Source organism: Cetorhinus maximus, chromosome 18, assembly GCF_964194155.1.
Source record: "Cetorhinus maximus chromosome 18, sCetMax3.hap1.1, whole genome shotgun sequence".
Classification (NCBI taxonomy): domain Eukaryota; kingdom Metazoa; phylum Chordata; class Chondrichthyes; order Lamniformes; family Cetorhinidae; genus Cetorhinus; species Cetorhinus maximus.
In genome coordinates, this window is record NC_135896.1 from 87,435,950 (window position 1) to 87,451,531 (window position 15,582).

The 15,582-nt window shown below is 40.3% G+C and overlaps 1 protein-coding gene across 7 annotated transcripts in view; it reads right to left on the bottom strand.

Annotated features, from left to right (window-relative positions):
• sipa1l1 (signal-induced proliferation-associated 1 like 1) overlaps positions 1–15,582 on the bottom strand; it is a 366,264-nt gene that overhangs the window by 201,771 nt on the left and 148,911 nt on the right. For all 7 annotated transcript variants that reach the window (XR_013579509.1, XM_078563125.1, XM_078563127.1 and 4 more), the window contains one exon: positions 14,130–14,181. The gene's annotated coding sequence lies outside the window, so the exon portion shown is untranslated. The remainder of the gene's footprint in view (positions 1–14,129; positions 14,182–15,582) is intronic.

Sequence of the window (15,582 nt, forward strand, 5' to 3'; positions counted from 1 at the left end):
AGAGAAACAGAGTTAAAGCTTTGAGTCTTTAACTTTATTTCTCTCTCCACAAATGCTGCCAGACATGCCGAGCTTTCCAGCATTTCCTGTTATTTCAAATTTCCAAAATCCATAGTATTTTGCTTTTATATTATGATACTGTTGTACTCTCGTTTACTGGAATATTAGAGTTCTCTGCTTAATCCCTACTTCTTGCTATCAATTACCTAGATATTGGTCAGGTAAAGATACACATCCGATGATAGGAGATGGTACAACCAGTTACACCTGTATAGAGAGCATAAAATCCCAAAATGCAACACCATCAATTGGGCTCGACAGGAATGGTCTTCACAGTAGAATAAACTGGGAATACTCACCCTTGAGAGTTACATATCAAGAATGGCTTCTTGGAGAACAGAAAATTGGAAAAAAAGAAATGCATCTAGCAAACTATTTCCTCTGCATTTACCTCACCACAGCTTCAGTATCTAAACACTCACTTATTATTTGCCCACCACTTGTCACTGTTGAAGCAACTACAGGTACCTGCACGTCAAGTTATTTGTTTTATTGTGGTTCGTTCAATTTGTAAAGAGGTATGATTAAGGGATGATCTATTATTTCAGAAGTAACATGCTTATTTGGCTACGGTAAACAGATTAATTTACCAATAAAATCCTTCTCTCTGAAGCACAATACACTCAGTAAACTCTAGGATCAAAGCTATAATGTTTCATTTACAAACAACCAAACCCTGCCAACATGACATACTGGGTGTGTCTTAAATACCCTGGAAACATTATTCTTCTCAACAACCAACAGTGGGTATCACACATGAAACTAAAGAGGGGTGTTGCTAGGAATGCACATTGCGCATTTAAAAGTACACTTTGTTGGAGGCTCACATGAACAAGCTTGAATTACCAGGGGCTGCTCAATGGATTTGGCCTAGTGTAACCATTCGCCTTCAGTATTCAAGAGTCACTCCAAAGGACAATTGCTGGATCCCTGAACTAATGTGAAATATGCCCAAGTTCAGATACTTAGCACAAACCTAACTAATAGAAACGCATCACAGTTTTCAAGCGTATATTGGAAACATTGAGACAGTTGTATAAATCCATCAAAATTGGCTTTTATCAAGACAAACAGAATTCTTTGGAGCTACTTTCAAGAGATTGTGCACTCTTTGCTTCCAAGATATGAAGTTATGGATATATCCTCCCACACAGGCTGCAAGATCTGCTGGGAATTGTCAGCATAATTCAAATCAATGATCACATCACTTCTTTTCTAAATCGGACTTTCACTGCAACCTCCTGTTAAGCAGTTCTTCCATAAGATGATCAGTTTATAGATTCAATAGCTTCAAAACAAAAAGTTACATTGTGAGTCAATTTTTGCCCCCTTTCCTCTGAGCATATTACATCAATGTAGGACAACAGTAAAATTATTATAACAGTGCATCCCATATAACTGGGTCACAATTTCAGCAGGGCAGATTATAGTTCCCTGCCACTGCAGAAATGTACTGGAACAAGTGCTGCAATGTTCAATGTGACACAATCAAGTCAATGGACACCTTGCGAACCACACAAACGTGTGCTTTAATTATGAGGTAATAGAGATGCATGTGGAATAACTTAAGCATTGTGTGACACGCTTAAATCATCACCTTCAATTGCTTCTATCTCAAACAAGCTCGGAAGGACAATATTTTCAGTTGTGCTGTTGGGTTCAAGTAAACCCAACATGAAAAAGCCACATAGTCACCATTACACCTTGTCGTTATTCAGACTTCAGCATGCTCACAAACACTGGAAATGTGTCTTGGATTTCATCAGATGGACATGAATACTGTTCAAAAATATATAAGTGTGCCTTGTGAATGATTCAAACTATGGAATACACCATGCATGGTGACATGAGGTTTTACATCGCAGCATGTCACAGGCAGCATCAAACTCTCATGTACATTTATAAACACGTGCATACACACACAAACACACCATTATACAAGAGTGGAGAGTATTACAAGACACCAACACCAATAGGTACAGATAAAGGATCAAACAAAGCTCGAGTGGCTCATCAATATCATCTGAATTTGATTAAAATGCCCTGCATTTTCTTTGCATAAACAGTGAACATGACGTAGAGAACAATGGACACATGGGGAACGAATGCGGAGCTGTACTATGCAAAGCTCTACTACAATCAGGTGTAATGTCACTCTTCACAATGAACACGCTACATTAACAAACAAGCTCCTGGGTGTTTTTTTCTGTCATGGGATGTGGGCATCTCTGGCAATGCCAGCATTTGTTGCCCATCCCCAATTGCCCTTGCTAGATCATTTCAGACAGCAGTTAAGAGTCAACCACATTACTGTGGTTGTAGGCCATTGTAGGCTGTGGATGGAGGCCAGGCCAGGTATGGTTGGCAGGTTTCCTTCCCTGAAGGACATTAGTGAGCCAGATGGGTTTTTGCAACAAGTGATGATGGTCACTATCACCGAGACTAGCTTTCTATTCCAGATTTATTAAGTAAATTCAAATTCTACCAACTGCCGTGGTGGAATTTGAACCCATGCCCCGAGACCATTAGCCTGGGCGTCTGGATTACTAGTCCAGCTACATTACCACTATGCCACAGTCTCCCTTATTGCCTAGCTCTAGTTGCCCTGATACTTAACCATGTTGTCTTATGCAGGTCAGAGCAGGTTTGAAGGTGGAGGTGGGTGGGTTGGTCACCGGACTCTGACAAGTTGGGTTTTAATAACCATTCAATAATTTTCATGATTTTATCTAGTTACCAGATTTATTGATTTTAATTTCTCATGGTCAGATTTGTACTCACTACCATTGGGCTACATGTTGAAGTGTCATGACCACGAAGCTACTGTACCTTTACAAATCATTTGGACCAACTAGTCTGTGTTGGTGTTTACCCTCCACACAAGTATCCCGTAGTTCCAATCATATCTACCTATCCACATTATTGTTGATTTGCAGAAAAAAAATGTAGAAATATGTACTAATGTATGAATGTGCATATATAAAAAGTGAGCAAATAGTGAATGAATTTACTAAGGGGTAAGGCACTTACCTAACCTGTCCTCAATGATGCACATCCTGGTATGACCAAATTTCCTGTACTCAGGGGGCATTTTTAGCCATTTTGGAAATCAGAGGCATCTCAAACCATTGTGTGTAATCTCATTTGAAGAGGGATAATGTATTCCTAGAATCTTCATGGAATGTCCATTTTCATTCTCTCTTTTTATCAAAGTTGAGTTACAGTTAAAGGAAAGGAGGGAGCTTTGCATGTGTCAATCTGCATTAGACAACAGGCCAATGACTATGTCCGAATAGTCATTTCATAGTTAGTTTCATGTTGGTTCTATCAATGCTAGTGAAACTAATAAGCATTTGCGCTATGTTCCAGGATGCTATCACTGGGGCCATGGGTCGTTAAGATTAAAGACAGCATCTCAGATTGACAAGACTGCAAAAAAAAAAACAAATGGTATTGCAGGTCTGATCTCAAGAGCCATAGAACATAAAAGCTAGTGGTAATGATGAGCCTCTATAAAACCTTAACAAGATCCCTGTTAGAGTACTAGCATTGGGCTCCACACTACAGGAAGAACACTGCAGCTTTTGTGAGCATTGAAAGCAATTCTTAGGATGTTGCCAGTATGAAAAAATGCAAAGACAGGCCTGGAAAGTTGGGTCTTTTATTATTAGGACAACATGGGCTAGGAGCATTATGATAGAGCTGTTTAACGGTATGAAAGGATGGCACAGAGCATATAGAAACAGTGATTCCATTCATTGAGGGGTCAAGAAAAGAGGGCCAGAGATACAAGATTAAATGTAAAAGACATAGAACAGACGGCAGGAAAATAGTTTTCACAGAGATTTGTGGCTGTGGAATTCACATCCAGGGTTAGTGATCGAGGCAGTAGCTATATCAACACTTAACATTTGAATGGGTAGGTGATTGAAGGAGAAGGGACAGCAGAAATGAATAGGTAAACACGATTAGAACTACAGGATATTTACTGTTTGGAAGCTAAACACCAACGCAGACTAGTTGGGCCGAATGGTTTGTAAAGACACAGTAGCTTAGCAGTCATGACACCTCAACACGTAACCCAACAGTTGAGAGTACAAATCCGACCATGAGAAATTAAAATCGACAAATCCGGTAATTATAGATAAAATCGTGAAAATTATCGAACGGTTATAAAAACCCAACTTCTCAAAAAAGAGAGTGTCCTGTGACCCACCCACCTCCAACTTCCAAACCTGCTCTGACCTACATAAGGCAACATGGTTAAGTCTCAGGGCAAGTAGGGATAGGCAATAAATACCATCTTTCCAGGGTTGCCATATCCCCCAAGAGGAAGAACATGAAAATCGCCAGGGAGGCTTTCAAGCTTTTTCCAATCAGTAACATGTTGGTGACAGCACAACACGCCACCTGAGGCTGTTATTACATTAAAACTCAAACCTCATTCTGACGATGGTTTGCACCAGTCGATTTTATACTTAAAGTATGCATTAGGTAGGCATACACTAATCTGAATTTGACCCTTTTAAACTGCACATTTCCTTAACGGCATTGGAAGAACAAAAAAAAAAGTGAAATCAGAAATAGGGTCAGGTTTTTTTTTAAAAAAGACATTCAGTTTGGTGGAGTTTATGGGGGCAGGGAGGGAAGAAGAGAACAGAAAGTTGAAAAAAAAAGCTGAGTTTCTAAACAAACTCGTCACAACAAATACAGTGCTGTCAGAATTTTCTCCACGTCATTGACATATACATAACCTAGAAGGAGATTATCAGAAAAACAATGCCCCTTTGTTTCTGCAGTATATTACAGATGTTCCATGTACTAGCATTTAATAAATGGAGCGCTTTGGAGGCAGTTTGACAGTCAATCAAGCTTGCACTTTTCCCCAAGCTTGAACATTATCACATTTTCCCAGATTTTTTTTTTGGTTTTTTTTTAAAATATATTGTCTTCCAACACACAGCATAACAGCAGCTGTCACACAGACAAGTAACATTAGAGTTAAGGCGGGGGCTGGAAAAAGGGAGTGAGAGAGAATGAGTATCGGCAACAGACATTTTATGTTGAAAACATCTGGGTAGAAACCCCTAAAAATGTTTCGATATTGTACCCTTTGCATGTGTGGGCGTGGGGATATTTGGAACAGTAACCTGGTTTTAGTGCTTAATCAGAGCTGTATTTGTGCAGGAGTGCAGAAGCTGGGAATTGCTGAGGTCTTGGAAAGGAATGAAGGGTTTGCACTGGGTGGGAGAGAGGGACCGTGTCTGGAGATAAATTCTGCCCCAATTAGTAACAGCTGTGTGTCTAGTTTCGCAATACTTTGCAGCAGTAATCAGGAACACTGGACTAACAAAATTTATATATAGCTTAGTTTCTAGCTTCTTCCCCCCCAACCCCCACCCACCCACAATTTTCAGTGTTTAGTTTTTCTCAAATTCAGGCCTTTTTTTTTATTGATTCCCTTTTATAAGCTGAACCAAAAATTGCTGCTAACATTAACATTCAAAATTATACTGGTCTTTGCAGTTGCTTTTGTCTGAAATAATCTTGTCACTTAATTCTAAATATAAGGTTGTACTTTGAACAAAAGGTCATTGGAAATAGTTCTTGTGTAGGCTGGGGCTACCGGTTATGATTAAATGCATTCCTGGAAGTTTCAGCACACAACAGGCCCCTACACTCTTGCCATTAGTCGGCCAACATATCCATCCTTGTGAAGCACTGCCTTCCTATGTCAATTGGAAAGCAAAAAGACTCATTATTGCCCAATTGGATGATACTTGGCTGTTAGCCAAACAGCCTTTATTCCCCCCCATTTTCAACATTTTATATCTGGTAAAGAGAAATGTTCAAAGAAAATGGCAAAGAAAACAATTGTCCACATGTCCCTGTGATTTTTCTCCAGGGTTGCACACGGCAGTGTCCAGAAATTAAAGCTCAATCTCCAGAAGACTCCAGGCCAGTCTTGGAGGGTTGGCAACCCTAGAGTAGGTTTTGAGAAGGCTACCCAAAGGGAAATCATTCTTAAAATTCGCTGAAAAGAACATGGAATGCCATTTGAAAAAGGGCTTTTTTTTCCTTAAATTTCCCAACATTTATTTTAGGGAACTAGTTTTGAGAATTTTTCCTCCCTTTTATACAATGCATTGCAATAAATTACGAAATCACATTAGAACAACTTACACATGACAGAGTCTTGTTGTTCAGATAGTATCCATAGATATTATTGCCTAGAGATCACTTTTTTACGCAATACATAATGCTGAGTGATAAGGAGATACTTTGTACAATGAAAGCTGTGAGAACAAAATAACTTCATAGGATCTTGGAAAACCATCAATAATATCAAAGTAATACAATTGATACTCTTTAACTATTCACTTGTAGTCTTAACTATTCAATTGTGTTACAATTCTACGGAAAAGAAATGACACATAGGTTTTCCAGCAACACTCGCCTAGGCGCAATTGATAATGCTCTCTCCGAGCCAGGTGGCAGTGGGTTCAAATCCCACTCCAGTCAAAAATCTCATCTGACACTCCAGCATGGTACTGAGGGAATAATACTGCACTAGTGAAGGCACTGCCTTCTGTGCAAGACGTTATACAAGAGACGTCTGCTCTCTCACATGGATGTAAAAGATTCCATGCCTCTGATTCAAAGAAAAGCAGGGGTGCCAGTGTCCTGGCCATAATATATCCCTCAGCCAACATCACCAAAACAGATGACCTGGTCACATCACATTGCTGTTTGTGAGGTGTTGCTGTGCACAAATTGGCTGCCATATTACTTATGTTACAAAAGTGACTACACTTCAAGAAGTGCTTTGTTGGCTGTAAAGCACGTTGGGATATCTGAGGACATGAAGGGTGCTATATAAATGCAAGCTCTTTCTTTAAGGTCATCTCATTATTCGAAGGTCATAGAATTTGACTGGCCAAGTCTGAAAAGTGCTTTCAATCTACCAGGGCAAGTAGCAGAGTAAAAAAGAATGGGAGAGGGCGGCGTGTGCAGGCAGAAAACAGGGGAAGAGGAGTTTAGGACATTTCATTGTACTAATTACTCAAATTTATTAAAGGTTTCAGTGAGGTAGAATTCCAAGTAACTAATATATGTCACTCTGTTCTACTTCAGTTTTCAGCTATTCAGTTCATTGCAGTAGGACACATTGATACACCTATCTATAATAATCCTGCACACTACAATCTTACTTCTACTCACACTTCCTGCTAAGACCACTTAGCGTCCTGTTGTCACACCGTCAACTTTCTCCATTATAATTTCCTGGGCCTACATTTATAATGAGTTTTGCCTCCTTCAACTTGCTAAACTGCAAGGACAGAATGTAGCTGTTTGGTGATATCGCGAACATCTTCAAATAGCGATTCCCGGGGGAGAACAATCAGAGCTGTCCGCTGCCAACTTGTTTCATCTCTTCACTTTCAAGCGTCTATTTAATAATTAAATTTTAGTTCTGTTATTTTCATCATTTAATCTAGATTTTCCAGCCTTCAGCTAGACCTCTCTCCTCTGAAGTTATCGCTGAAATCAGCTTTTCTTTAAAAAAAATTCAGCCCATTGCTTCTACATTTTTCCTCCATATCTGCACAGGCAATAGTTATTTCAGAATTGGTCATTTGAAGGAACTGCCATAGATAATGTCGTAACGCTTTGAGTTGAACCGAACTAAGTTTAAGTGAATTTATTTACAGCCCTCTGCTCTAATCATCCGACCACTTGCCTTCCTATGTGCACAGTTCTCCCTGTGAAGCCCAACCTCCCACCAGCACAGTCCTCCAGAGAAACATCTGCTCCCACACCCACAGCCTAAGAGAGGAAAATGTCAGTAAGCCGCTGTATAACAAGACAATTGTGTTTCTTCATGGGGGTCAAACATTTAGCTGACATTCAGGTTTAGGCATTAACATTGGAAAATTTTGGCCTTAACTAGATGATCAGCCCATCCCAGGTTGTGCACGTTCCCCCATTTGACCAGCCTGCCTTGAATCATCACAGTAGCATATACCTCAACTGAACTATCGAGTTGCATTGCCCCTACTCCAAATAGCTAAAACCCACTACACCAAAGCACCTCCTCTTCAGCTGAGCAACTTCAACATTGTACATGGATGGCCTCCTGAGCTGCACATTCTTTAGCATGAAGGCCAAACCACACCTGACCCCCCCCCCGCAATCAATCCCCCAATCCCCCACAAACAACCAATAAGTTGCAATAAGAACAGAAAATGGTGGAAATACTCAGCAGGTTTAGCAGCATCTCTGATGAACAAGATTAATGCTTCAAGTCGATAATCTTGCATCAGACCTAACAAGTTATGCCTTCCTCATTCTCGCCCTGAGTAGCATGTCCGGAATCCTGGCAAAAGCCCTGTCCCCAAACTTCAAATAGAGGGTCTGCTCCCTGAAGATCAAAACCCACTTCCCTACCAACCCTTGCCAATGCTATTTCTTGAAGAAAATGACAGATACAGAGATGATGGGAATGGGGGAAGAAAGGGGAGAATGAAAATATCGAGTGGTTACAAGGAGCTATGTCAGCTCAAAAAGATGGCTCCTACAATTTAATCATGATGTGACACCACATGAACTAACAAAGGGTTTCTGTTACACAGGGTGATGTGCCCTGCACTAGAAATCAATACATTGCAGGCACTCAGGTTATGGTTGGTTCTAAGTGGGGAATGGTATTCCACAGGGTTCTATTCTTGGACTACTTCTGTGCACTGAGTACAACTGTAATTTGGATATAGGGCTAGGTGTTGAAAATTTCAGATGGTATTAAAACAGAAAGCAGAGTCAATAATTCTGAGGGCCGTGGGGATTCTGATAAGATCGTGGAACGGGGAAAAAAAGTAGCAGATGTAATTCAATGTGAGATTTTCTATGTAGGTTAAAACAATACACATTTTGAATGGGGGAGAACTGGGAGATGCGATTCCCATTTGGTGTATATGCATATGCAATCAGTACAATGTAAAATTGCCATAATTTCAAATTGAGTTTGCAGAAATGGGGTGGGAAGAAAAACTTCAGGGGTTGCATCTTCCAGCCAGCAAGCGGGGTTACGACACGTAAAATGACGCGGGGTGATGTCGGGCGTGCTTCCCGATGTCACCCCGCGTCATTTAGATTTTCAGTTCCGCCTGTTAGGGCCATTAAAAAAGTAATTAAACTGATTAATGGGCCTGAAGAGCCCAAGTGGCCTTCAGAAAAAACATGAAACCTCATCCACAGGTGGGATGAGGTTTCATGAGGGTATTCAAATTTGTATGAAATGTCTAAATAAAAGAAATTGACACGTCCCAGCTCATATGACAGTGTCAGGAATATTTTTTCTGCCTATGATGAAATTTTGAATCTTGAACCGATCTCCCCTGAGGCAGCACTTTGCCTGAGGGAGATCTGTGCGCTCTTTTGCGTGCAAGTGCACACTCCCGGCACAGGGAATCCCCCACCTGCACAGGGAGCACACAGCACTTCTGAGCGGACGTCACGCTGGGCGGGCCTTAATTGGCCCGTCCATGTAAAATGACGTCGCACCCCCGACTGGGGGCTCCGATCGGGAACCCACTCGCTCCTGCACAACCCACCCCTCCCCAACTGGGGGGAAAATGCTGCCCCAGGTGTTTTCATATACAGTAGCAAAATATATGGCACACAGGAGTGGTTTCAAAATGTAGCATGCTGCTCAGGCCCTCCTGTCGCACTTTAAACGCTATATACAAACTGCTATTCTCATATTTTTGGTGAGAATTAAATTAATTGCTTTCTACCCTTAATAAGCTCATCTTTACTCCCATGGGTTAATCATTCTTTATATAATCTTGATTCAAAATAATGTGCAAACAAATTATTCAAACATTCAACTTGCAACATGAGAAAACTGCTATATTACACAATTTACGAGAGACCTTTAATGTAGTTGGACAAAAACTTCATTTTCGGACAAAATACTAGGTTGATCAATGTCTTCAGAAGTCAACCCGCAGTTATTCAAAACCTTGCTGCTCAATCGCCATCTCAAAGCAGGGCTTGCTGACAGGTAAGATGGATGAATTTAAGCCTTCGCTCGCAAAACATCTAGCTCATATTTGTGAAGCAGAATGTGGAAGACAGCCCAAGTGACTAATGAACAGGATTTGCCCTACCAGCTGTCCAGAGTCAAATAGGTTCCTTTTACAGGAAACACTGCAATTACTACAAATAGAAAGTGGATTAAAAACATTTCCCGCAATTATGTACATGTGAATGAAAAGTCTACATTTCAGGCAAAAAAACCTGCTGTAAAATGCAGTTTGAGCTAAACTGATCAAGCCCATCATCAAATACCTGTGGCAAAAACGAAACATTTTTGCTTACGATGCAGCTTAATATTGTCTTTGTTAACACTCTCAGGCAAAATTAAATTACAGATTTACTAACTTATATTATGGGGAAAGTTTTAACTCGTTCAAAACCCATTCACTTAGAGTGTTAAAATCAGGCCCACTGTTAGAGAGAGAGAGAAGAGAAAAATAAAATAACTATCGCATAAAGTGCTTTTTGAAATGTGTGCACTGTTGCAATGCAGGAAACATAATAGGTAATTTGCACACAAGGTTCCAGAAAAAAAAAACAGATAAAGGACTTCTGAATCTGCGTTAGTGATGGTGCTTGAAGGATTAATGTTGGCCAGCCATCTTCTTCATATAGTGCCATGAAAGCGTTTGTCTACTTGAAACAGTTTAACACCTTGTCTCAAAGACAGGAGAATCACAAGATCACATGACCAAACTAATAGCTAAAATAAACTGAAGAGGGCTCTGTGTTCATTCCGTGTCGATGCTACAAATGTATGCACCTACCTGGGTGAGTAAAAATAGCTGTTATAGGTTAATACAGCTCATCTACAATAGCACTCTGAAATATGGAAGCCAAAAATATCTATGGTTTAAAAAGCAAAAAAATCCCTAAAAAATACAATACCTACTATAGAAGTTGTGTGTTAAACAGATGTGGCTCAAGTCAGGCTTCTGATTGCTTTATCATAGAGGAATGCACTTCCTGGAGTTCCTCAAACATTCAGTTCATTGATAGCATCATCTCCCCATCTAAGTAAATCAGAGAACCAATGAAGCCCGTTTACATTTTCCTTGGTTGTGCAGCGGTTAACCACCTACCTTACTGTGATAAATTTTAATTTTTGTGTTGTAAATTTCACATCCCAATAGTTCTTTTGCTGGTGATGTGGATGCAATCGAGTTAGAATTTAAGCAAAGTGGGAGAAAGAAAAGAACATTTACACAAGTTACACTCCAGGGTAATTTCTGTAGAACTAGCACTCAATATAGTTCAAAACAAATCCATATAATCAAATTGGAGTGCAAGGAGTTAACGCAATGCTCATTAACCAAACACAGATTCCCATTTCAGCAGCACCTATTATCACCTCTGCAAAAACGAGTCTGCTCGCTGATCATTCACATACGTTCACCTCATACCGCAATAGGAAATCAGGGTGGAATGGGGGAGGGGATCCAAGTCACTGGATATAGATACCCAACTACCAGATATATTTATTCTACCTGCTAGGTAAATAGAGCAGCACTCACATAATAGCTGCACTTATCTAGTTGTAATGTAATTATATGGTAATTAAATGTAATTATATGGGCACAACCCACCAGGAAGTCCAGCCAATTGAGGAAAACTAACATCTCCCTATCCACCAGGACCTTAACAGTATCCCAAACCCCGCTTGAAATCACACGAGCCCTTTCCACAAGCCAAGCACTTAACCTTCGATATTGCAACTTCAAACCCCATGGTTTGAAGTTTGGTGGTTTGATGGTGCGGAAAGTCAACTGGAGTTCACGGGAAGTCATATCATGAAAGAACCGGTGCAAAAGATCCCTGGCTTTGAGCTTCTGTGAAGATTGTGAGCATAAACTATGGCAGATGCGGAAAATTATAAACACTCCAGTGTATGACTGCAGTCAACCAGAGGATGCCATGTAACATATAAAACATCCCAATGCCCAATTCACAAATACAAAAGAGGCATCATAGCGACACACTCCTCTACTCCCAAGGCCAACATGTGTCTTAACCAGCTGACTGTAAAGTTATAGCTATTGTTTTACATCTACATTAGCCGTAAGAAAGAAAGAGGGAGAGAGCAAAGGGTTAAATAAAAAGCCCTCACCTTCTTATCTGTATGCCAGGCTATACATTAGTCCCTTGTAAAGACTCTACACTTACCAAGGTGCATCTCCACCCTGTAATGTGCCGTGAGATGTGCTAACACCCATGAATTAATACTTTATTCTATTTATGGGCTTAACAGAAGGTGTTCATTGTTTAAATTCTCAGCAGCTGTCTTCTTCCACCCCACCCCTTGCTTGTGAAAACTCCATGCTAAACAAGAAAGTGCTCTCCTAGCAACCACACTGCCACCAATCAATGGGGCACCCAAGCTAACCAATTAAAATGGTCCTGCAGTCAGAGCGATAGTAACAATGTTTCAATGCAATTGTTCTGGTAAATTAAGATATGCTACATCACTTTCATCTGTGCAACATCCACCTCAGACTTCCATGTTCCCATTTATTCTAAACTTGAAAATAATTGCTCCAGATTCTTCTAATAGAATATTGGATAAATGCATTGTAGTGCTAAGCTACAAGGTCAAAAGATGCCAGGTTTCTACTCTAGCAAGTTAAACCAAATCTGGGAAAACAGATATTGCAATCATCCGCAGAGAGCCCGAAATTAGTGGGCTGGAGGAAGGGAGGGGGATGGGGGTGGGAAGAAAGAGCGTAAGTAAGCAGGTATCCTAATTGCAATTCAGTGGTCACTGCCGGAAAAATTGACATGCACATACATCAGGCGAGAACAGACTCAGCCTGGGCAGCCCACTCTGAAGCAGAGTCATACAGACTCGAAACGTTTTAACTGTTTCTCTCTCCACAGATGCTGTCAGACCTGCTGAGCTTTTCCAGCATTTTCTGTTTTTATTTCAGCCTGGGCAATGTTGCCTGCTGGAGTTGAACAGCATATCAACAGTCGTGAACAATCACCAGCATAGCAGCAGAGGGTGGAGGCTGCTGGAGGAACGACAGATACATCAACAAAAATCAGCACCTTCAGGGAGTGAGGGAAGATAATGTGGCGGGGGAAAATGACATAAATGGATATAAGGATAAATTTACTCAAACAAAAAGTCTGCCTGCTAAACAAATAGAACAGCCCTCCTGTTTGAATCGTACAATAAGTTGCACATATCCACCAGAAATGCGAGAAATGCGGTAATATGGTGCTAATGAAAGGATCAAACGAACAACCATAATTTCACATTACCTCTGCCATAAGGTGTTCTGGAAGATGGGAGGCCTGTCCTTTACTTCACACTAGCATTCTCAAACTGCTGATAAACAGCAAGTACTTAAACTTTAAACCCCTGAAAAGTGAGTGAATGTTTGATGCCAACAGCACAGCAATTCAAGCATTTCAAAGCTTTAAAAAGAAAAAAGAACCGTCAATACTGCAGATCAAATAGTCACCTCCGTGAAGCATGGTACATTCTGTCAAAAACCATTATAAGTCAATTTTCTTTTAAGAAAAGGTTATGAAAGGATGAGGCGCTTAACATGACCGTAAGCAAGAAACCAGGGGATTCTGGGCTGGGACAGTTTAAAAGTGCTATTGATCTGTATTTTTAAGAAATGGGACATGAAGATAAGATGAGCTGAAAAAAGCTTAGTAAAAGAATTTTAAAAACCTACAGAAATGAGAGCGAGGTTGCAGAACATAGGCAGCATGATCACCAATGGAATACCTATCCCAATGCTATTCCTGTGAAGCAAAACTTTAAAACTGATATATTGCACTGTGATCAGGGTTTGGGTATATCGACATATATGGAGAGGGCTGGAGGAGCATATCTCTGCATCGGTCCAGGTATATCTGACACCCTGGAACTTTCAGTTCTGACACAGGATGTATATGTGCCACCTGTACCAACTCAAACAACCCTCATTCCGCTGATCAAAATGAGATAGGGAACTGACCTGTTTCAGCATATCCTTAGGAGGAGCACAAACTGCATTACGGTAGACACACCTGTCAAAGAAAGAGACCAATTAGAACAAAAGATCAGAAATTAAATGGTCACGACGTCTTTAAGGGGAAAAAAGAGCGACAAAATAACTGGCAAGCAGTTGTTTTCCAACAAAAAAAGCTCGACAAAAAATGAACTTTTGATATAAATCATTAAATTTGCGATAGCTGATGGGCCACATGTAAAAGAACGCATTCCAAAAACAAGTGGAAGTATCCATCATGAATGATAGTTTAGAAAGCATTCTGGGAAAAAAATAAAATAAAATAGCATTGCCATCTGGTCTACAGGACGAAAAGTGACAGGTCTGAGCCAATTGCAATAAATTGGTCATTTCCGTTTTAATTTCCTACCCAAGTGCTGTCCATCTCAGAAAACCAATGCTGAAGGAGTTACAGATACACGGAGTTTCAGCTTAATGGAAAAACTTTCACACAAAGAGCAAGTGATGAATAGGACAATATGCATTGGAATGTTCTGGAATTCCACAGCTATTTTTCTGACCCAGTCAGGCTTGCTAGACTGTCAAAGCTACTAACATCGTTCAATGCCATGTCTAATTAGGGTCACAACACTGAACTTCAAACATCTAGGGACTGAGTCCACTTAAACTTTCATTACAGGCCCAATTTTTCATTACTATTCATCTAAAATTCAGCAATAGCCCAATTCACTCTTAAACACTAGTTTGAACCTTCTTTTAAAAAAGTTTCAAATATACTATTCACACCTTCCCATTTTTTTCAATTCAAGCTGTCTAGCTTTAAATTATTCTGGTCTGAATAATGAGGGAGAAAAGACAGAACAATTGCTAGCCAGCAGAAAGTTCCCCAAGGCTGTCATTCAATCTCGGGATTCAGAGACCAAAGCAGAAGCAGATTCAATCGTTGCTTTATAAATCTCATTGAGTCTTCACTGTTTGCATTTCCATGTGGCACTGAGCATAGCAGCACAGTAGAGAGGCATAAGTCAGGTAAAAAGTAAAAAAGCTCCCTGTGACCTTCAACACTGAATCAGAGATGGCATCTGTAAATCAAATAGTCAGTGTATACCTTGCAGGGCTATTTCAACATTCATCAATAGTAAAGGACACCCATCCATCTGTCTATGTACAACCACACACACACACACCAACCCCCACCCGACACACACACACACACAACACACACACAACCTCCCATTACCCTCTGTTGGTACAAAAACTTCCAAGTTCTGTACCACCACCTAATGGCTTTTAAAAAGGTCTAAAACATTACAAATAAAAAAAACTAGAGATCCTAATTTACAAAAAAGAACTCATGATAGAATAGATGAAAGAAAATCAGACAAGCTTGTTGATATTGGAAGTCAAGCACATTCTGTAAACAGCTGGGGTCAGAAACACAGACATATGGTGCAAGGCT